At 41.6% G+C, this 27,217-nt stretch overlaps 1 long non-coding RNA gene across 9 annotated transcripts; it reads right to left on the bottom strand.

The window, feature by feature from the left end:
- Positions 1-5,847: 5,847 nt before the first annotated feature.
- On the bottom strand, positions 5,848-15,256 carry LOC104603199 (uncharacterized). 9 transcript variants are annotated; one of them, XR_016079177.1, is made up of 7 exons: positions 15,074-15,253; positions 14,655-14,776; positions 14,162-14,297; positions 14,001-14,058; positions 13,664-13,871; positions 6,394-6,659; positions 5,849-6,306 (listed from the first exon to the last, which is right to left on the bottom strand). It is a non-coding gene; the product is annotated as an uncharacterized LOC104603199 (long non-coding RNA). The 9 variants fall into 9 exon arrangements; XR_016079178.1 differs by having other exon boundaries at positions 5,849-6,248; XR_002022991.2 differs by having other exon boundaries at positions 5,848-6,659; positions 15,074-15,250.
- Between the last annotated feature and the right edge of the window lie 11,961 nt (positions 15,257-27,217).

Genomic DNA, 27,217 nt, shown 5'->3' with positions numbered 1-27,217 from the left:
ATCTAGACTCTCTGAGTGGATAGGGATAACTCCCTATCCTATCTACTGATCCAAATCCCAGATCCGCCCCCTTCTTTAACTAATCAAATTAGACCAGTTCGAATTGGGCTTTAGACCCATTAATTCCATGTGCTCACTAACCTTCCAAACTACTGCCCAGTTAGGTTTCCTTGTATGGCGTGGGACCCAAACATTGATCTACACATCAGCCACATGGGTTCAGCCTAGCCTCTGTTACAAGGCATGGCCGAATTCACTGTTATGGGCAGTGAACCCCTGAGCCCATGACCATGGGCTCTTAACGGGCCCAACACTTACACTAAGTGGTCCCTGGGCCAAGCCACCTTATAAAAACCTAGGGACTGTGGGCAGATGCAAAATTAGCCCATCAGGTACTACCCTCAATAGTCTTAGACTTAACATCTCAGCCCATAATGATCAAACACTGCCCGACAAGAGAGGACATCTCCCTCGGCTGCAGGGAACAGTGTTGCACTCTCTACTCACATGAATCCCGGGAATTAAAACCTTTTGCAAACAATTAGAAACCATAATATATATATATATATATATATATATATATATATATATATCCGTATATAAATGTATTTTGTAAAAACAAATTTCAACGATTGAAATCAACTGTCGGCAATTTTGGTTTCCATCAGAGAAAGTGCACCCCCGATCATTACCTTTGTCCGAGAAAGGGGCTGATCCTGTCACTATGATCACCCACTCACATGAATTCTCGGACTGTCCCAACATACCCAGGTTTTGACCCCCTTTAAGGATCTCACTGATTGGCATATTAAAGACAACCCAATCCGATACCTAGTGCAGTATCATAATCAAGTCTAGAGATCAGGTGTAACATTCCAATTTTGCCCATCAATCTCCAAGGTCCAGGGCAATACTGGAATTCTGGTTCGGTTCAGGGTTACAAGTAAACATACACTGCATGTACCTCGGGTCTCACCCTAGCAGCTGAGACAAGCCACCCCAACCAACTTGGTGGTACATCAGTGTCAGCCTCGGCAGGATAAATCTCCCCAGACTTACCCAACGACTGTGAACATTTTAAACTAATACGAGTCTTATATGTGTCCAGTTTAAGGGTATTACACAGAAACACACCATAATAACATGAATCAAATATGTACCTTATTCATTTACAATAAATGTCATAATGTACATCATTCTAATTGGAGCTAATGGCATACACTGTCTAACAACTCCCACTTTCACTTAGGTCCAATCTAGTACAAGTCGAAGTCTCATACTTTCCACGTGTTTCTCAAACACTTACTATGTCAGTGGCTTAGTCAATGGGTCTGCCAATTCTCCGTTGGTGCTACCTTTTAACATCAATCTCTGTGCCTGAAAGAAACATTTCTCTTCTTGGAGTTCTCCATGTTGTATCTCTTGATTATTTTGTCAAAGTAAACAAATTGGGATAATCCTATTATCCTCTTCGATCTATCTCTATAAAGTCGTAGACCCAGTATATAGGAAGCTTCTCCAAGATCTTTCATGGAGAACTGCTGTGAAAGCCATACTTTCATTGTAATCAACATTCCTACATCATTCTCAATTAGTAGAATGTCATCTACATACAGAACCAAGAACATAACCTTATCCCCCCTAGATTTGATAGTAGAGTCAGACCGGATGTTCCAACTCTTAGAAGCTTGCTTAAGTCCATATATGGATCTAATTAATTTATATACCATGTGTTCTTGACCTGCAGCTATGAAACTTTGCAGTTGCTGTATATAGATATCTTCAGTAAAATCTCCATTCAAGAACATAGTTTTGACATCCATTTGCCAAATCCCGTAGTCATGGTATGCTGCTACAACTAGCAGGATCCTTATGGATTTAAGCATGGACATTGGCAAAAAAGTTTCCTCATAATCGATGCCCTATTTTTGAGTGTACCCTTTCACCACAAGATGAGCCTTGTAGGTCTCAACCTTACCATCGGGGCCCTTCTTCCTCTTATAGATCCATTTGCAACCAATTGCTTTTACCCCATGGGGTGGATCCACCATAGTCTAGACTCCATTAGTCTCCATTGAGTCCATCTCAGCTCTCATGGCATCTATCCACTTTAAAGAATCTATGTCCAACATAGCTTCCGTATAAGTCACAGGATCCTCCTCACAAGTCATAGCTTCCACCAGGTAACTATCCTGGTCATAGCCAAAACGGACTGGAGGCCTAGAAACTCGGGTAGATCTTCTACATTGGTCACTACCTGGAACTTGTGGGACACCTCTCACTACTCCTAAGCTCTCCTCATCAAGAACAACTTCCTAACGATGATTGTTCAGGATGTAATCATCTTCCAAGAAATGGGCATTTTGGCTACAGAACACCTTCTGTTCTCCTGCGTCATAGAATAGGTAACCCACAGAGCCCTTGGGGTAGCCTACAAATAGGCAGCGGCTGGTCTTGGGTTCCAATTTGTTCGCACTCATTCTTTTAACATGTGCCGGACAACCCCAAATCTTCAAGTGTCTCACACTTGGTTTCTTTCCGATCCAAAGATCATAGGGAGTCTTCGGAACTAATTTGGTTGGAACCCAATTCAGCACGTATATCGCAGTCTCCAATGTGAAACCCCAAAGTGATGTGGGTAACTCTGAGTGCACGAGAAGTGACCGGACCATATCCAATAAGGTCCTATTCCTCCTCTTTGAAGCACCGTTTAGTTGTGGTATAGCAGGAGGAGCTAATTGTGATACTATCCCGTTGACATTTAAGTAGTCCATGAATTCGTCAGAGAGATACTCGCCACCTCGATCCGATTGAAGGATCTTAATTTCTCTCCCCAACTGTTTCTCGACCTCTTGTCTGAACTCTTTGAACTTTTCAAATGATTCAGACTTGTGTCTCATTAGGTACACGTAACCATACCGAGAGTAGTCATCAGTGAATGTTATGAAATAAACTTGTTGGTTACGTGTCCTAACACTCAGGGGACTACATACATCATTATGTATAAGGTTAAGTGTGCCTGTACATCTTTCAGAGGCTTACCGTTAAATGGTCGTTTCGTCATCTTACCCTGAAGGCAAGGTTCACAAGTGGGAAGATCTTCTACAGTTAAAAAATCCAAATGACCATCATTTACCAACCTTGTGATACGATCTATGTTAATATGGTCAAATCGGTAATGCCACAGGCACATGAGATTAACTGTATCACGGGTTATTTTCTTGGGGATATCATCCGACGTAGTTTCAACTATATTAGTTTCTAGAGAATGATGGAGAACATAGAGACCATTTTCAAGTTCTCCATATGCGATGAATTTGTTATTTCTTTTAACAGAATCGTATTACCAAAAAGAATAGAATATCCATCCACACAAAATTTTGAAACAGAAATCAAATTTCTTCTCAAATTCTATACATAAAGTCAATCTTTTAATACTATAATTCCTTCTCTGAAAATTAACTCTACGGTTCCTATAGCTGCAACTTCAACACTTGTAGAATTTCCCAAGTAAAGAGTTATTTCTCTGTCACTCTGTTTTCTGCTTATCCTGAACCCCTGCAGTGAGTTACATGCATGAGTCGAACCCCCGAAGTCAATACACCAGGTAGTAAAAGTTACCAACAAATTGGTTTCTATGACATAGGATTCGAGATTACCTTTCTTGGGTTCCAGGTGTTGAGGACAATTCCTCTTCCAATGGCCGGTCTATTTGCAGAAATAACAAACATCTAATGCTCTGTCCTTCTTCTGCTTCTTGGACTTGGTGGCATTCTTTTAGAGCTTTCTCTTAGCCTTCCTCTTTTTCTTGTCTGACTTGCTAGCTTCAACAAGCATAGCAAGAGGCTCATCCTTCTTTATTAGTTTTTCGGCCCACTGCAACATATTGCTGAGTTCCTGAATACTGACATTCAGCTTGTTCATGTTGTAATTCATGATGAACAAATTAAAGCAAGGAGTCAAAGAATTCAGGATGGCGTGTCTACCTCAGCCCGGATCCAAGAGCCTCAAGTTCATTGATATAACCCATCATCCGAAGACAATGGTCATGAACCTATTGGCCCTTGGACATCTGTGCGGTCATGAACTGTTTCAGGACCTTCTGCCGAGTAGAACGATTCTGCTCTTCGTACATTGTCTTTAGGCTGTCCAATATGTCCTTGGCTAGCTCAATCTGATCGAATTTCCTCTGTATCGAATTGTCCAAGGAAGCAATGATATAACACCGAGCCAGAGAATTTTTCTCTTCCCACTTAAGGTATTCTTTCCTACGAGCCTTAGAAGCCCTATCACCCAGACGCTCCAGGGCAGGGTTTTTAGGCACATTGTCCAACTTCTCAGAATTTAGGACCAACATAAGGTTACGGTACCAGTCAGCATAGTTTGGTCCTTTAAGTTTGTCATCCAACAGCTTTGCAAATTATCCGTTGCTATTTCTAGTAAAAAACAAACATTAGTCCACAACCTAATTTGATTCATATTATCTATATAGATATGGCTTTTAATCTATGTTCCATTTCCATTTATTCATCTCTGATATTTCCCTCCTATCTCAATGTCAGAGACGACTTATGTCTTTAGAAATGTGGGAAATCACATAAGGTGCATTGAGCCAAATGTTTCAGCTGCATAACCAATCACCTTTCTGTGAATGATCATATTCACTCATCGTATGAGCTTTCTCTTTAGCCTTTATTAGACAATGTTCATTGTCATTTTAGGTTAAACATTTCTATCTAGTGAGTGCTCACCCATCATATTCGTGAATGCCAAGGTACCGTGAAAGAGTCTTCCATTTTAGGATAGGCCCCTCCCACATTGGTCTATGACACCCCTATCATCTTATGAAACATTCCAACAGATCGAGTAACAAATGGATAACCCAATTTTATGGTGTGTTTCCTCATTACTGAATGACCCATTTTCATGCTAATGATAGAAGGCCTTTAGAGAGTTCATCAAATGAATCTCCTTATCACATGAACTCATATTTCAGGAAGGAACAAAGTTATTACGCCCTAGTTTAATTTAGGTCAAACCAAAGTGGCTCCCACTGACTTTCATAAAGCCAGATTTCGATGGGCCCTAAACAACTAGGATTCCGCATGAATCCTCTTCAGGGAGGTGTGGGACCCACCACAAAAGGAGATCATCCAATGATCTTTAGGGACACCATGGCAATGATGTGCATTCAGCCATGGTGTAAACAAGAGCCACTATTGTATCTGCAAGGGCCAAGTGCTTATGGCCCATGAACGTTGCACATCACACATCCATACATCACATGCAATGATAGAATTGATCCAATCAATTAATATCTGTAAAGCCCATTATTAAAGCCCAATTTAATCCATAATATTATTGATTAATATTATCTAGGTATATGGGTTGAATAGCAATAAACAGTTCGGCCCATATAGCTTTTCTACAATTAATAAACTTAAGCAATTTTAACATTTTAAAATTGGGCCTTACAGGTGTGGCCGAATTAAGTCTTACAATTAAACATCAATCCCTTGACCCAAGAGTGGGAAATTAGGGTTGAGATCAACCCCCATCAAACCACAGATTTGGTCCAACCAGTTTGGTCCAATCTGGTACAAATGGGTCTAGCGTTTGATTTTTAATTCAAGAAATAATTCAAGAATTTGATATGAAATTAAATTTCTGACTAAGGACAACCAAAAATCAGAACTAGGGTTGTTCGTACAACTACAACCTGCAAAACAGATGTTAGATCACAGTTTGCAGTTTTACAAACTGCAAATCACAGATAGCGATTTCTCCATCTAGGAAATCTCCTCCTACGCATCCAACTTCGATCTTGAAATAAAATAAAAAAGAAAAACCCTAATTTTCTATTATTATTACATCAGATCGAATTCTTATACATTCAGTATAGAAATTAAAAAAAAATTAATTACACACCAAAATTAATAGAACTGCAAAATCGTAGGTTTGCTGCGCCAATAAAGACTTCAATCTCCACAGTACAAACAACCCATAAATCAAGAAAAATATAAAGAACTATTCTAAATATCATTTAGATTTATAAATATTTAATTTCAGATCAACAACCCTTAATTTGGGAACCAATTTCCCATAAAATCAATTATCTGCGCAAATCGGGTAGAACGCCTTCTGCCCATTTGCGCAGGTTCAAATCAGATCTATTTCAATTCAAGATTTGAACAATGGCTCTGATACCACTGAAATGATGAGAGATCCATCATATGCATGGCCGAACACTGCAAGTAGGTTGGGCAAAATTTCAAAAATTTCTCTCCCATGTGAGAATCACATTCCCTGTTTTAGAAAATCTTCCTTTTCAATGATTAATCTTGAACCTAAACCGAGCCAGATCTGAAACCTAAAGGTAGGAGAAGGATATACCTGATACGGAGTAACAGTAACTCTCAACGAAAGAGTTCATGCCCAAGAAAATTACCAAAGACTGCTCCCACTGAAAATGACACAACGTAGGGTAGAGCAGATTCATTAAGTGGTTTTTCACAAGAATCGAATCCTTCAACAAGAATTCGATGGAGGGTATGTGAGCACAACTTCATATCAGTTTTTCTCCAAAAACTAAGATATGCCACCTAGCTAGAGGCTTTAACAACATCACTCAAAGTCTTGAACTACTGTAACATTCCCACCTATCATAAAGCACATTAGGAAGAACTTGTTAGTACAAATCACTTCAGAATTTAGATGCAATCAAATTTAGAATTTTCAATTGCTTCAACCAGAACATGGTATATACAAGGTAAATATATCAATATTGGATTTGGGGTTTCTTTCTTTCATTTTTGGAATGAAATACAAAAGCATACTAATTGGGGTGTAACTTGGGTCATGTGAGTTGAGCATTTGTTAAATTTTGAATGGGTCTGAACCTGAGTGACCGAGTCTGGTGTAATTGAAATTCTTCAAATCTGGCAACCTAATTTGTACCCTATGTCAAAAACTGTTGAGAATATTCCATCTAAAATAAGAAGATATAACTAGACAAACCCCAATTAATAGAACAAATCATATAAATAGAACTAATGTCTTTGAACAAGAAATGAATCAAAAGCAATAACAAAAATTTATTATGTTTCACATATAATAGATAATATAAAGCTTTGCATGACAAAAAGCATACATGCATATACATGGTACAACATATGCTGTATTATGTAAATATGATTGAACATACCCATGTGATTAATATTAAGTACTTCTCCAACCCTAAATTCCATGGGTCTCTGTAACTGATTGTATGACAGAAATCACATCATTCATGTTGTACTATATTAATGTTGGTCTCTAAAATCAATAATAAATATTAGAACTTATTTTGGGTAGTCAATAATAAATATTAGAACGAAGTTGCAATGAACTAAGGGCAGCTATGAATTCTAAAAGCCAAGCTTTCATTTTAAAGAGAATAATCAAAAGATAAATGTAGGAAACTATGTACCCGACATCGAGAGTATTTGTGTGACATCCTGAGATATACTTAGATTTAATTGATAAGGATCAACTTTCCTAGTAAGATAAGGATAAGTTTTATTCTATCTTATCTAGGATTAGTTTTATTTTAATCTTATCTTTCATTGCCATTTAAGCATTAAAGTTCTTTTACAATTAGGAAACCATGTATATAAATTAAGGAGTGGGGCGGTTGTTTTAAGCACTCCAACCATTCTCTTCTTTCAAAGTTTCTCCCACGAGTGCTTCTTTTCTTCTTCTCTTTTTCTCCTTTTTTTATTTTATGTTCAAAACCTAAAGAGTCTTTGTAATCTTGTACGACTACTTGGTATCAAAACCAGGTTAATTCTTGGAGGTTATCTACAGCAACAGTCCAAAGATTGGATCAGATCTTTGCTAACCAGGAAGAATCAGAGGAAGAGAAGAGGATCAAATTAGTTCTTGATCAAGACTAGAGGTGGTGGTCAAAGTTTCAAAAGAATTCTGGTTCAAGATCGGTTTCCGCTATTCAAGACTGAAGCTGATTATTAAGATCAGAGTTTCTTAGAATTTTCTAATAAGTTTTCAAGCCTTACCAAAAATCGGCAGCAAGGGTCTCTTGATATAAGAGGTGCGGTTAAGAAAAAAATCCTTCCTTTCTGCATTTTTTAGGGTTTAAGAGAAAACCGTCAAGTTTCAGGGTTGTTATTGCTTCAGGGAGGTAATCAGATTTGTCTCATCTCCCTTTATTTTTCTTTACTCTTTGGAAGATCTAGTAGTTCATTTTAACAAGACTGATACAGATCAGTCTCAATAGGTCGACTGTCACAAAATTAGGGTTTCTGAATCAGAACCCTCCTGTTATCTGCTACAGACCTAGTAGACCGATTGCTACAGTAATTAGGAAGCATTCTAATGGAGTTTAAAAGCCAAGGGGAGGGTGTTTTTGGGGCTGGTTCAGGCAGCATGGTTGAAAACACCTTTCAAATTACAACTGTAAAGTTTGATGGTTCAAACTACTTAGAGTGGGCCCAATCAGCCATGATGGCCATTGGGGGAAGAGGAAAGCTAAACTAATTGTTGGGCAATGTAAAGGAACCAACCAAGGAGAATCCCACTTATGCTAAGTGGATTCAGGAAAATTATTTGGTAATGATATGGTTGTGCAACTCTATGCAGTCACACATCAACCGAAATTACTTATGGGCAAAAATAGCTAAAGAAATTTGGGATGTTGTGAAAGAAACCTAGTCTCAACCCCTTAATGTTGCTAGGGCTTATGAGCTAAAATGTGAGGTCAAAAATCTCAAACAATGGGAGAAACAAGTCTCTGTTTATTTTTCGACCCTAAAATCCCTATGGCATGAGATTGACCACCTTGAGACAATTGAATGGGAGAGTTAGAAAGATGCACAGACTTACAGAAAGCAAATTGAAACTAACAGAGTATTTGAGTTCTTAGTTGGTCTAAATTCTGAATATGATATTGTAAGACAACAACTATTGACAAGAGAAAGTGTGACTCTATCTCAAGCCTATTCCTTAGTGCACAGTGAAGAGACTAGGAGAAAGGTCATATTATAACAGTTTGTGAATGAAAGGGATATAAAGAAAGAGGCTAAAAAGGACCTAGTTTGTGAACATTGCAAGAAACCTAAACACACCAAAGACACCTATTGGAAGTTGCATCCACATCTAGTTCCAGCAAAACTAAAAAACAGAAAAGATAATGCCAATATGGCTGTCAACACTTATAATACAGCCTCAAGATCCCTAACTGTTGTTCGAGCTGCTCTAACACAATTAGAAAGTGAAGTCAATAATTTAGTATCATCTCCTCAGCCATCATCAGCTCCTTCAACCTCATCTTTTGCTCAACCAAATAATCGGGCCTCAGCTTATCATGCTTCACCTCCAAGTAATACAGAACATTCTTGGATAATAAATTCAAAAGCATCTGATCATATGACTAGCTTGCCTTTATCTTTTGGAAAAGACAAAGTGTCCATTACTGATGGATCTCTTGTTCCTATTTCTAGCAAATGATACATCAAGTTGTCTGATGCAATTTTCCTATCCTCTGTCATGCATGTTCCTAAGCTTAATACTAACTTGCTCTCAGTTAGTAGCATTACGAAAGGGCAGAATTGTTCAATAACCTTTTTTCTGATCGATGTGTTTTTCATGATCTGGAAACAAGGTGATTGAGATTGGCCGTGAAACAAATGGAATCTACCTAATTGGAGGAAGTGCTCATCAGAAAGATAGTGAAACTAAGAAATCCTTTGTTTCTCAGTTTGTTGATCAAGTGATGCTTTGGCATAATAGATTGGGCCATTTATCCTTTCAAGCTTTGAAAAGTTTGTTTCCCAGTATATTTGAATCTACCCATATGACTAGTTTGAAATGTAAAAGTTGTGAGCTTGCAAAACATTGCAGAACTACCTATTCATTAAGTAATAACAGAAGCAATATTCCTTTTGAAATTGTGCATACTGATGTTTGGGGACCCTATCATACCACTGCCATGGGGGGGTACAAATATTTCCTATTATTCGTTGATGATTACATTTGATTTTCTTGGGTTTACCTTATGTATTCTTGAGATGAGGTTCCGACATTAACCCAGATCTTTTATCAAATGATTTTAACCCAATTTGGGGTCAAAATTAAAATTTTTAAATCAGATAATGCAAAAAAATATTTTGCAATCTCATATTCCTTGAAAACCCCAAGTGCAATTATATGTTCCTTGACGACCCCAAGAAGACCTTGGTATCCCTAAGTGTAATCCCATATTCCATGGCATCCCTAGGAAAGCCCCGATAGCCCCGGATGCAATTTCAAGTTACCTTGGCGGCCCCAAGGAAACTTGGAGATCCCAAGTGCAACCTCTTACAACCCATTAGCCTCCTACATGCTTGATCATGGAATTATCCATCAGAGTACCTGCCCACATACACCACAGCAGAATGTGGTTGCTGAAAGAAAGAATAAACACATATTGGAGGTAGCCAGAGGCATTATGTTTACCTCAAATGTGTCTATACGTTTCTGGGTGGATGTTGTTCTTACAGTTGTTTATCTCATCAATCGGATTCCCTTATGGGTTCTTAACATGAAAACTCAATTTACCTTTTTATACCCTGATAAAGAATTATTTATAATTCCCCTCAAAACCTTTGAGTGCACTTGTTACGTTCAAATCCTAGGCCCTCATCGTTCCAAATTTGATCCCAAGGTCTCCAAATGTATATTCCTTGGTTATGCCAAAACTCAAAAGAGATATTGTTGTTATGAATCAACTTTTGGAAAAAGATTTGTCTCAATGAATGTCACTTTCTTTGAGGATAAACCCTATTATCCAAGGGTTTCTCCTCAGGGGGAGAATAGTGAAGTCGGGAGTAGCTCATTGGAAGTTCCTTTTCCAATCCCATTAAGTGAAGAATGATGTAATGGGGAAGGATGTCAAAGGTGCAAGGATGTGAGAGTCTATCACAGACGATGGAGACATGTCGATTTTGGATATCAGCAATGCAGGCCAGTCCCAGTCCCCACTACAGATCCAGATCCCGGTACCACAGTAGCCCCAATTCCTTTTGCAGATCCAGATCCAGGTACCACAGATACTATAGATGAGAGACATTCAACCATGGAGCCTTCACCTTCATTCAATGACCTTGATCTCCCCATAGCAGTCCGTAAAGGCAAATGTCGTTGCACCACAATTCACTGCATTTCTCAGTTCCTATCATATGATCATTTGTCTTCCTCCTACAAGTCTTTTCTCGCATCCATTGTTGATATTCACATTCCCAAAACAATAAAGGAAATATTAGAAATACCAGAATGGAAAGATGCAATAAAAGTAGAAATTGATGCCCTTATCAGAAACAATACCTAGGAGATAATTGATCAACCGAAAGAAAAGAAACCAGTTGGATGTAAATGGGTATTCAGTGTGAAACATAATGCTGATGGTTCAGTTGAAAGGTATAAAGCCTGATTAGTTGCAAAAAGATTTACTCAGACATATGATATTGACTATTTAGAAACTTTTGCACCAATAGCAAAGATGACCACTATCAGAGTACTATTATCTCTTATAGCTAGTTACTTTTGGCCGTTGTATCAGATGGATGTTAAAAATGCCTTTCTCAATGGAGACTTACAAGAAGAAGTTTACATATAATTTGCCTCCAGGATGTTAAAAATGCCTTTCTCAATGGCCGTTGCACACAGGTTTTGAATCTTTTGATTTGTAATTAATATATATGCTACACAATTCCACAGTGGACCTTGAATTGCCTAGATTTTTTGTGAATAGAAAAGAGTTCAGATATTTTAGCTAGTTGAATAGCACATTTCATTTTAACATGTGCATGGAAGCCATTGTTGGACAAAAAGGATAACAAATTATAATATCTACATAATCCATGCCTAAACATAAAGAAGAGGTTATCCTCAAAATATGCACAAGTTCATCAGTGAGGAGAAATGATCTATTGCAAGTTAAAGGGCCTAGATGAACTAAGGGTAGGCCAAAAAGTATATAGGTTGAACTGGTGAGAAATGGTCTGAGGATGAAAGTTCATAATTTAACAATGAATATGTTACCAAACAGCATGGAATGACAGAACGGGCATCATGTAGTTAATACCATAAAGATGGGGCAAGGCTTAGTTGAGTTGAGTAGTTGAGGTTGTATTCATTTCTATGTATAAGGGACATAAAACAAGGTTTTGGTCATACAAAGGCCAAATGTTAACTGAAATTTTACAGATTGGAAGATCTTTTGTACTTCACAGTGAAACAAATGGAGTCATAATAGTAAAGAATGGGATTTTTGAATTAGAAAGGATAAATGCGGATAGGAACGCTTTTTTAACCAAGGAGAGAATTCCTAATGCAGTAAAGAGGGACAGAAAACTAATCAAACAGTGCAAGTTCCAAAAGTTTTTGCTAGATTAAAGCTAGGAATTTTCGGGGCAGTTCCAAAGAAGAAGGGAAAGAAGATGAAGAAAACCTTCAGATAAGAAATTTGGTTTCAAACATCGAAGGCACTGAGGAAATGGGTAAAGCGTGATATTTGAGTCTTATCAGAATAGGTTTCTGGGTTCAGGGTAGGTTCTTTCCCACCATAACAACTTCATCTTGTCCAAGCATAATAGTAATGGAGAGATGGATTTTAAATTATAGAAGGGGCATAATGATGCTTGGCTGGAGCCTTGGGAAGTTGGTCTTCTTTCCCACCATAACAACTTCATCTTGTCCAAGCATAATAGTAATGGAGAGAAATGGATTTTAAATTATAGAAGGGGCATAATGATGCTTGGCTGGAGCCTTGGGAAGTTGGTCTGATGGCTTTGAACAGTATTGGTTTGGGACCTTTAGGTAAGGAAGAAACTTTTAGGGAATACTGAGGAAAGAGTAGAATATGATCCACTAGATGTTATCAATGGTTCAACAAAGAAAATAAGACGAGTAGAAAAGAAAAGGGGGTTTTGAAGGTTACCAACAAGACAAAGGGGAAAAGGAATGGGTCATAGGGGAAGAGGGTCTCACAAGCAGAGATTATGTTAGTTTTGGAAGTGGCTGAGTACACTGTTAGATGGACTCTCTTAAACAGATGAAGTGTCTATGTTGGACTCAAGTCAAATACTGACACCATAGATTCTAATGGGTGGGAGAACACTTATACAAATGCTTTTCTTCTTTCTCCTTGTTTAGTTAACATAAATGAACATCGAATATACACAGTCAGTTCCATCTTTTCTTATAGAATATCTGTAGGTAACAAAAATAAACTTTAATTTACTTATGAAAACTTCTATAAGTATATGATGATAGAATTCACAAGACAATTTTTTAAGAGAAATTTCCAATTTTAGGTGTGTCTGTGAATCCATTTTTCATCTTTCCAAGTCAGATTACTGAAAGCTTATTGAGTTCCAACTCTTGTGTCCATGTCCATGGCTCCATGCATCACTAGTTGGGTATTGGGTGGGGGTCGTTGAAGTTTATTTTGGGTCACAAGGATCAGTGGTAGCAGAAGCGGCGATAGTCCTCTGTTGGGGAAATTTGTGTTCTTTAAGAGGGATTTTGCAATGTCCATCTGAATTTTCTGCACCTTGGGAGTAACATGGAGTAATTAATATGCTTGACTATTAATTGAAACTAGATGGACCATTAGATGGACCATTACCCTTGCGATCTGACAGTCTTGTGCTTTCTGCAGAAACAGGAAGAACTGTGAAAAGGCCAGCTTCATCATTAAGCTCCTCCAGATTTCTATTGTCTTTCAATGAACCAACCTTCATCTTGGCCTTCAAAGCTCTAGATTCAGCCAATCTTGCATATGTAGTGGCTTGACTGTGCAAATCAGCTGAACTTGAAGTTGTTGAAGTATAGTCCTAGTGAAGGATGTACATAAATACATCAAGATACTTGGGAAAAAACACTTGCAAAAGCCTAGTTTCAATGATAATCATAAGTTTGATAAGCATTCATTGAAAAAAAAACTCCAGTATGATACGCAGAACCTTTTGGATGACGTTAGTTGAGTTGTCTTCTCATCAAGCTTCTCAGGCACACTAATGCCTAGCACCAAAGAAAATATAGCCAATTCAAAACTCATAAAGGAAGCATTGCAATAAAATACATATAAGAAGAAAAAGACAAGGGAAAAAACATTTTATAATACCATTACTAGAAGGTGAAGTCTCTGGATTATCCATCAGCCTATGAGTCATTGGACTAGGATTCATGACGGATATGCTCCATATTTCATAACGAATTGCTTCTAGTTGTGCAATTGCATCTTGAAGTTCTTTGTGCACCTAAATGTCAAGATAACATAATTTAGAATCAACATCTTCTTAGTACTGAGAAATATGATCAATTCCAAAATGATCTTAGAGCTTTCTTATTTGAACTAGATAGATAGTGCAATGCCAAAACCAGGACAGTGGCAGAGTAATGAAATTGAAAGACATAAAGTACAAGCCAGGTAAATATTAAATAAAGAACCATTAATTATAAGAAATTGGATTACATTATTTCTTCTAATATCAATCCAAATTAGTTTAAAGAGTTCAATATAACTGTGCATTATAAGAGATACAAACAAATAATTTCAATTGTTTGGAAGGAAGAGGGTTCAACCCAGAAATGGAAAAAGATCAGAGAAGAAATACCTGCCTATTTTGAGACTGCTGCAAAACATTTTCGAACTGTCCACAAGCTAATTGAATATACCCAATTGCTTTGCCGGCGAACCTCCCCGCTGTTCTGGCGATAACTGGGAGATCCTTAGCACCTAAAACCAGTGAAACACCCAAATCCAATTCCTTAATTGGAGAATAAACTCAAAGAATAAGAACTCAAAAAGATCTTAGAGAAGAAAATTCAAAAGCATCTCGAAGAGGAAAAAAGCAAATGAACCGAAAGAACAGGCATTAGAAACAAACACAAAAAAGAATTTCCGGAAATGAAAAATAAATTAAATCTCAAATCCGAAATAGCATTCTAGAGGATCAATAGTGCCGGCAACAGAGTGGAGGAGGATGAAGCAACAAGAATGGAGGAAAATCAACGATGGAGCAGGAACGATTACTAGATCGAGCTGAGTAGCAACTGAGAGAATCAACAACAGCAAGATGATGGAGTGGAAGAGGAGAAACAAAGCGGTGATTTTTGGAGAAGCAGAACAAAGTGGAGGAGGAGAAACGCAGAGCCTAGAGGTGAGAGGAGAAACGCAGAGCCAAGAGGTGATTTCTGGGAAAAAGTCGAAGAGACACTCTCAACCTTATATGTTGTGGGGGGGCAATTTTGAGATTTTCTTTTTCATCTACTTACCAACCAATTTACCCGAGTGTCGCAAGGGTACCGTTTACCCGGGAAAATTAAACTTATCGTGGGTCCCACATAATTTTAGAATTCGAACGCAGTTCCCCCTTCACTTCACGAAAAACGAAAATGGCCGAAAAGATGTAATACATTAACTTTGAGATTGCAACAACTTTTTATCCGATCGAGAACCGATTCATCACAGAAGAGTGAAAGAAATAAAAAATAAGGAAACAACATTAAAAAAAAGGATAATAGCATATAAGGGCAACTTTTGGGGTTTAATATCAATAAAATAATATTTAAAAAAAATCAAAAATAGGTTAATTTTTTTAAAATAATATTATTAAAGAGCAAAACAATGTTCATCATCTTCTTCTTGCCATTTTGTTCACCAGCACCGCTGCCCGCCGTCACCCGCCATTGTCGTCCGCTGCCACCGCCTCCGCTTCCGACAATGTTGCCAGAGGTGGCTAGAGGCAGAGGTGGCAGTGGCGCTGGTGGTCATTCCTCTGCCCAGCGCCGCCACCACCACCTCTGTCTCCACCCACCTCCAGTTGCCGGAGGCGAAGGCAGAGGTGGAGGTAGGCGGTGGTGGCGGTGGTGGCGCTAGTGGTCATTTCTCTCCCCAATGCCGCCACCTCTGCCCACCTTCGCCTCCGCCTCCAACAACGTTGCTGGAGGTGGGTGGAGATAGAGGTGGCGGCAACTGCGCTGGGCAGAGGAATGATCACTAATGTCGTCGTCGCCACCGCCACCTCTGCCTTCGGCCACCTCCAGCAACATTACCGGAGGCGGAGGCGGAGATGGGAGGAGGCGTTGGCAGGCGGCAGCAGTGCTGGTGAACAAATGGCAAGAAGAAGATGATGAACAATGTTTTTGCCCTTTATTGATATTATTTTTAAAAAGTTAACTTATTTTTTAAATTTTTTTTAAAAATATTACTTTTATTGATATTAAACTCCAAAAAGTTGCCCTCATATGCTATTACTCCTAAGAAATAAACAGAGCTATTAGAGATCGATAGCATAAGAAAATGGGGTAATAGCATATAAGGTCAATTTTTGGGGTTTAATATCAACAAAAGTAATATATTTAAAAAAATTTCAAAAATGGATTAACCTTTTAAAAATAATATCAATAAAAGGCAAAAACACTGTTCATCATCTTCTTCTTGCCATTTGTTCATCAGAGTCGCCGCCCGCCACCATCCGCCACCGCCATCCGCCGCCTCCGCCCACCTCTGCCTCTGCCTCCGGCAATGTTGCCAGAGGTGGCCGGAGGCAAAGGTGGCGGCATTGGTGGTTTCTCTGTCCAACGCCACCACCTCCGCCCATCTCCGCCTTCGCCTCCGGCAACGTGTAGAGGCGGAGGTGAGCGGAGGTGAGCGGAGGTGGCAGCAGACGGCGGTGGCGGACGGTGGCGAAGGCGACTTACTGCCGCTTGGGAGAGAAAGTGATGGATCGAAATCGAGAAAGGGAGAGAAGGCGACTTACCGCTGCTGCGCCAATGAGGGAATGAAAGATAACGAAGGGGGGAGAAGAAGGAGAAGGAAAACAAAAGAGTGAGAATTGATGTAGCGGGATCTGACTACTCCCTGTTGGAGGACGATCTGGCTTCCAGTCGAGCGGCGAGCTAGGTGAATCTACAAGACAGCGGATCAGAGAACCCAGGGTGGCTAACCCAATGAGGTCGCTCCGATGCTTAAGTCAGTAAATTGCGATGCGAGCTGAAAGTTTTGAGAGCTTAGAGAGCTAGAGAGCTAGAGAGTAGAAAAATCACACGTACCTCAGGTCATTGGGGTTGGTGCCTTTATATACTGAAGTAGTCGTGGAGCTCACGAAAGAGCTCCGGGATATCCAGGATGTGGAGATAGAGTTCGTTCCTCTTCCGAAGGAGTAGTATATAGATAAGGCTTATCATTCCACTTCCGACTCTGGCAGAGTCGGGATGAGTCCTCTTCATAATCTCAAAAAAGTCGAGATCTGTTGGCTCATCGTGATCTCGAGAGATTCGGGATCCGTCGGAGAGACCTTTGGAGTTGGTTACGCAGGAGTCAATTACGTGGTGATTCGAGTTGTTAGTCCCAAGCTAGTACTTCGGTTCTTTTAGTTCCGAACTGGATTAAATGCCGAGGTGACTCTATGCCGAAGTGATCGAATACCCGAGCTCAATTGTTGCGAACTAGACTTGTCAGGCTGAGTTGTCATCTCTTAGTCAGGTCGTGTCCACGTGTCCCCTTTTCACTAGGTTGGGCCAAATCACCCTTCATCAACTAATGAAATTGATTGATGTTCAGGTTAAGATTGACCCATGGGTCAATTCGGCTCATCCCAAAAAATAATGAAATTTAAAAAAATAAAGAAAAATTATATGAAAATGTCAAAATTAAAAGAATTAACTTTAAAATTTCAAATATAAAATAAAAAACTTGAACATTTAACAATTTAAAGAATAAACAATAAAAAGTAAAGACTAAATAGAAAAAGTTAAAGAGTGGAAACTTCAAACAATGCATAAATAATCCCAAATAGACTTGACAAATCGGGTCAACGAGTTGACCCATGACCCAACCCAGCCCAACCTAGTTTTTTTTGGGTTGGGTCGGATCGGGTCATTTTCACATTTGGGTAGCTAAATATGAGACCCTAACCCTGTTTTTTCGGGTTGGGTCGGGTCGGGGGTTCATGGGTTAGGTCAACTTTTTATCGGGTCTCATTCTCTAAATTTTCAGATTAGGGCAAAATGAATGAATCGACTCCTTTTTAAGTGTGTCGAGGGTATTTTTGTAATTTTAGAGAACTTTAGGAGCAATTTTGGTAATTTTTGACAAGTTGGGTTAAACCGGGTTCTTGGTTCAATAATGGGTGGTTCCGGGTCAAAAAATGGAGGATTGAGATGGGTTTGACCACAGAGAGTGGGTTTATGTCTATGGGCTAACGGGATTTGTCGAAATGGAATCTTTTTGGATGGAAGGGTAAATAAGGGTATTTTTGGTTGAAATTTTATAGGATGGGGTTTTCAGACATTATGAATTGATTGGTGGGGTTCCAATTGGACCAACTGGGCCCGAATTGGGCAGATCTGGAAAGGGCTCAATTCAATTAATCTAGGGATTCGAAATGGAATCAGTACTCGATGAAGGGGTAAATGAAGGTAGTTTCAGGTGAAATTTCACAGGATAGGGTTTTTGGGTAGTCTGATGTGATTGGAAAGGTCTGATTGGTTTAGATGTGTTCGGATCAAGGGAATTTGGATTCCAAGCGGATATAGGTTGTGGGTACGAGAAGGATCGAAATTGAATCTTTATTTGATGGACGGGTGAACAGAGGAAACACGAGTTCAAATTTCATGGGTAGGCGTTTTGGTATGTCCCAGGTCTAATGGTTGTGTCTGATCTAATGGTTGAGGTGCGAGTGAGGGCCGATCGGGGCTATCAAATAGGTATCAGGCAGGTTTAACGGTGGATTTGAGGGTTCTTGGGGTGAAATTCGGGTCTTTTTGGGTTTTTGGGTGTTTTGGATGGATCGGAATGTTCTGATTAGGGATTTGGGGTGAATTATAGGTTTAGGCGGCGGACCTAGCGGTGGACCGAGCAAAAATTAGTTGCTAACAATAAGTGAAACCACCCGTAGTGCAGTCACCCAAGCGATCAGCAGCAATGATCGCACATTGAGCATCACCATGAGCAACATGATCAGCAGAACCAGCAACATCATCATCAGGACGAAAGGGAACTCAACAACCAGCAGCCCGGAGTGAGGGCTGAGGATCCAGCCCGGGACCCATCCTATCACCCTAGCTAGCTAAATCCAGTCCGTGTTCGTGAGAATGTTAGTAACCGCAACCAGACCCCTACTCGTGGCACAGTCTGAGACTGGGAGAATCCTAGGGCCGTGACTCCGATCAATGTTGAGGCAAATAGCACCAACAACGAAGAAGCAAAGAAGTGACATCGCCGATGCACACGCCACACCCTGGGTAAGAGTAGTGTCGCTCTAACAATAGTAGAGAATAGGAGGGAAGAAGTGAGCTCTACAGCCACACAACCGGCTCCCATCCCACTAAGCCAGCCTTCCCCCCTAGCACAAGAAATCCTCTTGGCCCCAAGGCCAAAGAGGTTTAAGACCCTGGCCCAGGAGACTTACAATGGGAGCACAGATCCTAATGACCATGTAGACAGTTTCCAGTCCTTGATGTTGCTCGTGGGAGCTGATGAAGCCAGTCTATGCATGGCCTTCTCAACGACCCTCAGAGAGGATGCAAGGTTATGGTATAGAACTCAACCCCTAGGCTCGACCAGAAGTTGGAAGCAGTTTGTAACAAGCCTTCTGAACATGGTCCAAAAACAGAACGAGTCCCTAAGAGACTACATCAAATGGTTCAACTCAGATAGACTACAAGTACCCAACCTTGACCCAGCCATGTAGCTCACTGTGGCCAAGAGAGGAGTACACCATCCTGACCTCCATTGGCACCTCGAGTTGAACCCACTGAGCACTATGGAGTCATTCCTCGACAAGGCCGATAAGTCCATTAAGGTGGAAAAGGCTTTATGGTCCCGATTAGAGCTGCACTAGGCCTGGAAAAGGAAGAGAACAGAAGAAAAACCAAGTAGCAACAAGCAGCAATGGCGAAAGAGCAAGTCACCGAAGAGAAGCAGGTCACCGCGCAACCGGTGAAGCAAGTTGCCAAGAAAAAGTCGGTCACCACCTCGGGGTTTTGGATCAGGTCGGCAATCTAGAACCCCCCCATTCCGAGAACAACCTACACCGCCCTGAATGCAAGAAGGGGCAAAATTTGACTGGCAATAAAGGACATCGGCTAAGTTAAGTGGCTGCCTAGGATGTGAGGAGATCCCGCTAACAAAAACCCGAACTGGCATTGCCACTTTCACTAGGACATCGGGTATGATACTGAAAGTTGCCGCAACCTAAGGGACGAGATCGAGGAGCTGATCCGTCGAGGTTATCTAATAAAGTTTATCAAGTATGAAGACAGAGAAGCGGAGCACCGACCTACCAAACAGCGGAAAGATGCATCTAAATCGAGTAGGCGGAACAACCGCAATTAGCCACCTTGGCAACCACTAACAGATGAGAGACCAATCCACGGGGTAATCAACATGATTACCGACAGGTCGATTGTAGCAGGTTGCAGCATGGCAGCGGGAAAAACATCAGTTCGAGAGCTCGAGCATGAAGACGAAAACCCGTTGAAGTGCCCTCAGGTAAAGCAGGTGATTTACTTCACTGAGGATGGCGCTCGCAAGATCCAGTATCCGCACGATGATGCCCTCGTCGTCAAAATGATATTCAATGACTTAGAGGTGAAGCGGATCCTAGTAGACTCAAGCAGCTCTGCGAACATCATATTTCCAGAGGCATTCAAAAAGTTGAAGCTGGAACGAAAGGATCTCTAGCCGGAAGACACCCCTAGTCGGTTTTAGTGAAGACATGGTGAAGCACCTTGGTAGAATTATAGTACTGGTAGCAACAGGGACTAGGCCCAACATAGTCTGGTTTGAGCACACCTTCCTTGTGGTCGCCAACTCGTACCCCTACAATGTTATCTTAGGTCGACCCATTCTGCATGCACACCACACAGTGGTATGGGGCGATTAGTTGATGTTACGGAAGTGCTACATCACGGCACTAAAGGGTAAGGCAAAGCTAGCGGACGACGTCGAGCTGGAACCTCCCCCGAGCACACCGAGGAGCGAGCCACACCAGTGGAGGATACAGTCCTTGTCTCGGTCTCTGATACCAAGCCCACAAAGACTCTCCATATCGGTCCTCGCCTAAATGAACCACTTGGTCGCAAATGGAAAGTTTTTTATTAAGTATTTTAGATGTTTTTGTTTGGTCAGCATCAGGGTTGCCCGACATTGACCCTAGTATTATAACTCATAAGCTTAATGTGAACCCTTTAGTCAGGCCAGTTAGACAAAGGAAAAGAAACCTCACCCCAGAGTGGTGAAGGGTAGTAGATGAGGAGGTTGGGAAGCTCCTCGCATTAGACTTTGTTAAAAAGGTCCAGTACTCGAGCTTGGTAACAAATCCAATCCTCGTGAAGAAGGCCAATGGCAAGTGGCACATGTGCGTCGATTACACCGACCTTAACAGAGTCTGCCCAAAGGACAGTTTCCCTCTTCCGAGAATAGATCGATTGGTAGACGCGACCCCGGGGCATGAGTTGTTGAGCTTCATGGGCACCTATTCCGGCTACAACCAAATCAGGATGGACATAGCCGACTAGGACAAGACTGCATTTGTAACCAAACTAAGGCTCTATTGTTATAAAGTGATACCCTTCGGACTGAAAAATGCTGGAAAGACCTTCCAGTGCCTTGTAAATAAAATTTTTGAACCCCTTATTGGCAATAAAGTTGAATGTTATGTTGATGACATGGTCATGAAAATCCAATTTTCTCCCTCTTTGATAGATGATCTAAGTTGTGTTTTTCAAATTTTAAGAAAATTTAACATGAAGCTCAACCCGAACAAGTGTGTCTTCAGGATCATGCTGGGCAAGTTCCTCGAATATATAGTGAACCGACGTGGCATCGAGGCCAATCTGGAAAAAATAAAGGCCATCTTAGATATGAGACCGCCCTAGAACATTAAAGAAGTACAAAGGCTAACTAGCCGAATTGGCTCCCTGAACTGGTTTATGTCTAAATCAGATGGTTGGTGTTTGCTCTTTTTTAAAGCCATTAAAAAGAATGTGGACTTCAAATGGTCCGAAGAATGCCAGCTTGCATTCGACGAGATCAAGAGGTACCTAAGTACCCCACCAGTTTTAACTCGACCTGAACCTAGAGACGAGCTTAGGCTATACCTCTCTATGAGTGATGACTTAGTAAGCTCGGTACTAATTAGAGAAGTAGACCGGGTCCAAAGGCCCATCTATTACATAAGTAAAGTTTTGCAGGCAACTGAGACTAGGTACCCCAACATCGAGAAGTTGGCCTATGCATTAGTCAGTGCGGCTCGGAAGCTACGCCCATACTTCCAAGCCCATGCCATACCATACTTCAAAAGCTCGAGGTCTCAAGCAGACTAACAAAGTGGGCAATCGAGATGAGTGAATACGATATCCGGTTCGAGCCGTGCCCAGCCAACAAAGCATGTCTTGGCAGATTTTGTCGCAAAATGTACGTTCAACATGCAGCCCCTGAGGTGGCTGAGCCGACCAACACATTGAAGGCCTCGACCAGCACGACACCCATTCTAGGTAGGGAGAATACCTTTGCTTGGGACGAGGATCCCTAGATCCTCCATGTAGATGGCTTGTCTAATCAATGAGGAAGCGAAGCATGACTCATATTGTACGGGCCAAGCGAAGTCAAGCTGGAGTACGCTCTCCGGTTTGGATCCGAAACGTCAAACAACGAGACAGAGTACGAGGCTATTGAAGGGATGAGAGATCCATCCTATGGACGCCCAAAAGATTGCGGAATAAGGGGCGAATTTCAAAAAATTTTTCTCCCTTCAACTGGGAATCGTATTCCCCATTTAGAAAATCATATTTTCAAGGATCAATTCTGAACCATAAACTGAACCAGATCTGAACCAAAAAGGAGTGGGAAGGATTATACCTGATACGGAGAAATAATATCTCCCAACGAAGGTGTTCACGCCCAAGGAAGGATCCAAAGACTGCTCCCACTGAAAATGGCGCAGTGCAGGTGGAGCAGAATCAGCAGTGTTCTTCTCCAAGAACTCTGTCCTTCGCAAGAATCAGCAAGATGGTACGTGAGCACAGCTTCCTTTCAATCCTTTCTCAAAGGACTGATGTCAAGATCCAATCTTGACTTCTCCCACAAGTGGAGATCGAACTGGCAAACAGGGTGGCAAGAGAGTATTTGCAGGGAGCAGAATTCTCTCTTCTTGATTTCAGCACTAAAGAAAACCTAATGATCTGTGTGTATATATTTTAGGCTGCCGCCCCCTTCTTCTTTTATAATCTTAAAGGGATCAGCTCCTAATCAGATTAGGAGTTGCTAATCCAAATCATATTTGGGTTAGAAGTCCCTTTAAGTGATAAGGGATAATCCTTATCTTATCTGGAGATCAGATCAGCCATCTCCTAATCTGATTAGGAGGTTTCCAGATCTAAATCTTATTTAGATCTTGGACTCTCTAAGTGGATAGGGTCTAAGCCCAATCCTATTAGCTGATCCACTTCAGATTTCGCCCCTTTATTAACTAAATAAACAGCCCAGTTCGAAATGGGCTTTAGGCCCATTAAGCTTATGTGCTCACTTAACCCTCTTAACTGCTGCCCAGTTGGGCTTCCTTGTATGGCGTGGGACCCAAGCATTGATCTACACATCAGCCACATGGGTTCAGCCCAGCCTTTGTTATAAGGCATGGCCGAATACACTATTAAAGACAGTACACCCCCTGAAACCCATCAAATGGGCTCTACGGGCCCAACACTTACCCTAAGAGGTCCCTGGGCCAAACCACCTTGTAACACCCAGGGACTGTGGGCAGATGCAAGATTAGCCCATCAGGTATTATCCTCAATGGTCTTACACTTAACCTCTCAGCCCATAATGATCATACACTGCCCGACAAGAGAGGACCTCTCCCTCGGCTGCAAGGAACAGTGTTGCACTCTCCACTCACATGGATCCCCGGGAATTAAAACCTTCTTGCAAACAATTTAGAAACCATATATATATATATATATACTTTTATATCTTATATAAAATATATTTTGCAAAACAAATCTCAACGGTTGAAATCGGCTGCCGGCAGTCTTGGTTTCCATCAGTGAGAGTGCATCCCCGATCATTACCTTTGTCCGACAAAGGGGCTGATCCTGTCACTATGATCACCCACTCAGATGAATTCTCGGACTGTCCCAACATACCCAGGTTTTGACCCCCGCTAAGGATCTCACTGATTGGTACATCAAAGATAGCCCAATCCGACACGTAGTGTAGTATCATAATCGAGTCTAGGGGTCGGGTGTAACTTTCCAGTTTTGCCCATCAATCTCCAAGGTCCAGGACAATACTGGAAATCTGGTCCAGTTCAAAGATTCAATTAATCCTACACTGTATGTGCTTAGGGTCTCACCCTGGCAGCTGAGACAGGCCACCCCAACCGACTTGGTGGCACCACAGTGTCAGCCTTGTCAGGATAGGTCTCCCCAGACCGACCCACTAGCTGTGAACATTCTAAACTAACACGAGTCTCATTAAGTGTCCAGTTTAAGGGTATTACACAGAAACATACCAAGGGAACATGAATCAAATATGTATCTTTATTCATTTACAATAAACTCATAAAGTACATCATTCTGATTGAAGCTAAGGGCATACAAAACTGTCTAACAACTATGATAGCCGGGCTAATGTTAGCGAAAGAGGTCGGCGCAAAGCACATCATGGTATGCAGTGATTTTCAACTAGTCATGAACTAAGCGAATGGTGAGTATGAGGCTAGGGAACCCGCCATGATGGCCTACTTGGCCAAAGAGAGGGAACTCCTGCTCGGCTTCCACTCTTGGATCATCCAGCAAGTACCGAGGTCAAAGAATGCTGAGGTTAGCGCACTTTCAAAGTTGGCCAACACAAGTGACGTCACAATGAGGACGGTGTACATTGAAGACCTGCCACGACCAAGCATTGTCAGGCAACAAAAGAGGTCGCCCGCATGTTGATAGTAGAACTGAACTGGATTGATCCTCTCACTGACTATCTGCTCTACGGGACCCTACCAGCAGAGCATAATTCAACTCGGAGGTTAGAGCGTCAGCCAGCCTGTTATGTTCTCATTGGCGAGTGGCTATATAGGAGATCCTTTACGCTCCCCTACCTACGCTGCTTGTGACCATCAAAGGCGAGCCAAGTACTACATGAGATCCACAGAGGTCTCTGTGGAGGACACTTGGGGGCCAGGGCGCTTGCTCAAAAGGCACTAAGGCAAGGATACTATTGGCTTACTATGAATGCAGATGCACTCGAGCTCATTCGACGGTGAGATAATTTCTAGAGGCACGCCAACATACTTCACTAGCCTGCTGTTGACCTAAACTATCTGACTAGCCTGTGGCCTTTTGCCTAGTGAGGGATAGACCTCCTCGGTCCATTTCCACCTACAACCGAGCAGAGAAGATTCCTGGTCGTAGCGGTTGACTACTTTAGAAGGAGGGTGGAGGCCAAGCCCTTGGTGACCATTATAGCCTGGAACGTACAAAACTTCTTCTGGAGGAGCATAGTATGCAGATTTGGGCTGCCAAAGGTGCTGATCTCCGACAACGGGAAGCAATTCGAAGACATCAAGTTCCAAGATTGGTGCTCCAAGATGAGGATCCAACAGAACTTCACGTCAGTAATACATCCTCAAGCAAATGGATAGGTCGATGTGACAAACAGGGTGATTCTCCGCAGAATGAAAGCTCGACTAGCTCGAGCTAAGGGTTTATGGGTTGACGAGTTGCCTAGTGTCTTATGGGCCCACCGAACTACAATTAAGACTGCGACAAGTGAGACACCATTCAACCTGACCTACAGTATGGAGGCCATTATCCCAGTTGAGATTGAAGTACCGACCTTGCGGTTAGAGGCGTACGACGAGGAGGCCAACGACGACGAGCTGTGAACCAACCTTGACTTAATCAAAGAAGTACGCGACATGGCCTACATTCGGACTGCGGCCTACTAGCAATGAGTAGCTCGGTACTACAATGCCCGAGTCAAGAGATGCCAATTCCAAGTTGGCGACCTTGTACTCCGGAAGGTAATGGTACCTGAGCCCGGTGTAGGTAACCTCAGACCAAACTGGGAAGGACCGCACAAAGTAAGATGAGTATTCGATGAAGGGACGTATGAGCTCAAGACATTGGAAGGAAGGCAAGTGCCCCATGCCTAGAAGGTCGACAACCTAAGGAGATATTACCTATGAGCTTGGGAACTATACATCCGCAAAAAATTTGTCCAAGTTACAAATGACCACCCGCTTAGGCGAATTGGTCAAGCCGCACGTCGGCTAAACTATGATAAAGAGTGGACCACGAGTTAATTAGATAGCCTAAGGGCCATAGTGTCAAGCCAATAATAACCTCGGTGCCAATCTAAATAGGACTCAGTCGCTCTCAAGGCATATGGGCAGCACGAGCAAACTTTACCTGTGCCATCGGTGTGTAGGTAGTTCGGGTCATATACCCTTCCATGTCCATTCACCTTGGCTTACAACTACTTTGGGTTACCCCCTACTATGCTTAGTTGTTCCAAATGCTAGGCACCTCGTGAGAACCTACATGTTGAAATCTATTGTGAAAAATTGTGGTACACGGAGTGGTAAAAGGATGAGCTGCATTTCATTTCTTCGAAAGAAAAAACAAAGTACATGCATTCAAAAGGGGGGGGAGAAAGGAAAGAGAAAAAAGTCTACTAAGGCTAAGCTTGGAGGCTCGATAGATGCTTGTTTGTACATGGGGGTCCAAGAAAAGAGGCATCAGTTACACATCAAGGGGCTCCTCGCCCCCATCACCAACAGTTTCAGAGGAATTTTTGGGCTCGTCAGTCTCCATATGGCCTCAACAACAGCATCTAGGCTCTCTTCCGCCACTCCCTCGTTAAGGTTCTCGTCATCTTCTTCCTTGGAGTCTGGCTCTTTGTTAGCTTCTAGAACCATCTCAGTGGTGACTCCGACTATGGTGACAACTCTGAGGTCAAGCTCGGGGAACTTACGCTTTGCCAACCAAGTGGCATAGTTTAAAGCCCTTTCAAAAGGCTTCTGTAGCAAGGTCGTCCTTCAACTCATAAAACTCTAGCGAGTTTTTGTAAGCCTTGACCACAGTAACCTCAGCATCTTTGATCCCCTGAGTAAGGGTAGCCTCGTGCTCAGAAAATGTTGTTTTCTTCTCTTCGGCCTCCTTCACCATTCTATCA

Source organism: Nelumbo nucifera, chromosome 8, assembly GCF_055504915.1.
Source record: "Nelumbo nucifera cultivar China Antique chromosome 8, China Antique-T2T, whole genome shotgun sequence".
NCBI lineage: Eukaryota > Viridiplantae > Streptophyta > Magnoliopsida > Proteales > Nelumbonaceae > Nelumbo > Nelumbo nucifera.
This window is presented reverse-complemented; position numbering and strand designations above follow the sequence as displayed.